Source organism: Mesoplodon mirus, assembly GCF_964341445.2.
Source record: "Mesoplodon mirus genome assembly, contig: SUPER_3_unloc_9, whole genome shotgun sequence".
NCBI lineage: Eukaryota > Metazoa > Chordata > Mammalia > Artiodactyla > Ziphiidae > Mesoplodon > Mesoplodon mirus.
The window spans coordinates 298,139-300,788 of record NW_028295476.1 but is presented as its reverse complement, the minus strand read 5'-3'; positions in this window follow the sequence as shown (position 1 = coordinate 300,788).

The window sequence follows — 2,650 nt, the reverse complement described above, 5'->3', positions numbered from 1 at the left end:
GCTTATTGTGACAGTCCACATTGTGCCAGTGCCCAAGGTGACAGTGCTCATGGTGACAGTGCCCAAAGTCACAATACCCATGGTGACAGTGCCGATGCTGACAGTTCTCCTGGTGATAGTGCCCATGGTGACAGTGCACATGGTGATACTGAGAATGGTGACAGTGATAACGGTGACAGTGGTCATGGTTGCAGTACCCATGGTGATAGTTCTGAAACTGACAGTGCCCTTGGTGATAGAGCCCATGGTGAGTGTGCTCACATTAATAGTGCCGTGGTGGCAGTTCCCATTGTGAAAGTGCTCATGATGACAGTGCCCATGTTGGTAGTTCCCATGGTGACAGTGCTCACAGTGATAGTGACCATGGTAACAGTGCACATGGTGGCTGTGCCCTTGGTGAAAGTGCCCATGATGAGAGTGCTCATGGTGACAGTGCTCATAATAGCAGTGCCCAAGGTGCCAGTGCTCGTGGTGACAGTGTTAATGGTGACAGTGTTCTTGGTGGCAGTTCGTATGGGGACAATACCGATGATGACACTGTGCATTGTTACAGTGCCCATGGTATTTGTGCTCATGGTGATAGTGCAAATCGTGACTGTGCCCATGGTGGTAGTTCACCTGGTGACAGTGCTAAATAGTGACAGTGCACATTCTGACAGTGCTCATGGTGATAGTGCCCATGGTGAGAGAGCACACGGTGATAATTTGCATTGTTACAGTGTTCATGGTGAGAGAGCCCAAGGTGGCAGTGGCCATGGTGACACTGTCCACAATGACAGTGCCCATGGGGACAGTCCAACAGTGACAATGCCCATGGTGACCCTTCTCACAGTAAGAATCCCCATGGGGACAGTTAGCATGTTGAGATTTCTCACGGTGATAGTTCCCATTGTGACAGTGCTCACAGTGACAATGCCCATGGTGCCAGTGCCCATAGAGATATTTTGCACGGTCACATTTCTCATGGTGAAAGTGCCTATGGTGATATTACCCATGGTGACACTGCACATGCTGGCAGTGCAAAATGGTGACAGTGCCCATGGTGACATTCCTCATGGTGACTTTGCTTACAGTGATAGTCCTCATGGTGACAGTGCGCATGGTGACACTGCACACAGTGATAGTGTTCATGGTTACAGTGTTCACGGTGATAGTTCCCATGGTGAGAGTGTCCAGGGTGACAGTGCCCATAGTCACAATTCTCATGGTGTAGTGTTCACAGTGACAGTGCCCATGGTGTAAATACACAGGGTGACAGTGCTCATGGTGATAGTGCCCATGGTGACAGTGCCCATGTTCACAATTCTCACAGTGATAATGCCTATGATGACAGTACTTAGGGTGACAATGACCTTGGTGACAGTGCCCATGGTGTCATGCCCCTGGTGACACTGCTCATGGTGACAGTGCTCATGTTGGCAGTGCCATAAATAGCAGTGCTCAGTGTGGCAGTGCTCATGCTGACCGTTCTCATTGTGACAGTGCCCATGTTTACAGTGTTTATGGTGATAGATGTCACGGTGTCAGTACCCCCGTGGACAGTTCCCATGCTGACAAAGCCCATGGTGATATATCCCAATGTGACAGTGCCCAGGGTGACAGTGCCCATGATGACAGTGCCCAGTGTGAGAAAGCCCATGATGACAGTTCTCACAGTGAATGTGCCCGTGGTGAATATTGCCGATGATGAGAGTGCCAATAGTGACAGTGCTCATGGTGAAACTGCCCATGGAGACAATGCCCATGGTGATAGTGCTCATTGTGAGAACCCAACAGTGACAGTGCCAATTGTGATAGTCCCCGTGGTGACAGTTCTTACATTGATGTGACCATGGTGATATTGCTCATGGTGACAGTGCTCATGGTGACAGTGCTCAAGGTTATGGTCTCCATGTGGACAGTGCCCATGGTGACATTTCTCACGGTGACTGTGCCTATGGTGAAAATTCTCATAGTGACAGTGCTCATGGTGACTGTGCCCATGGTGATATTACCCATGGTGACAGTACTCATGGTAAAAGTGCCCATGGTCACACTGCACATAGTGGCAGTGCAAAATGGTGACAGTGCCCATGGGGATATTGCTCATGGTAACCTTGCTTACGGTGATAGTGTGTATGGTGAAACTGCACACAGTGACACTGCTCATGTTGACAGTGTTCACGGCGATAGTGCCGATGGTGAATTTGCCCATGGTGACAGTGCCCATAGTCACAATTCTCATGGTGTAGTGCTCACAGTGACACTGTCCATGGTGACAATACACAGGGTGACAGTATACATGGTGACATTGCTCATGGTGAGAGTGCCCATGTTCACAACTCTCACAGTGATAGTGCCCAGGGTGACAGAGCTCATGGTAAAATTGTTCACGGTGACAGTGCCCATGGTGACAGTACCTAAGGTGACAATTCCCAAGGTGAGAGTTCTCATGCTGACAGTGCCCATGGTGACAATACCCAGGGTGTCCTGCCCATGGTGAGAGTGATCATGGTGACACTGCTCATGTGGACAGTGCCATTAGTGACAGTGCTCATTGGGGCAGTGCTCATGGTGACCATGCTCATGTTGACTGGGCCAAGATTACAGTGCTTATGGTGATAGATATTACGGTGGTCATGCCCACGGTGACAGTGCCCACGCTGACAAA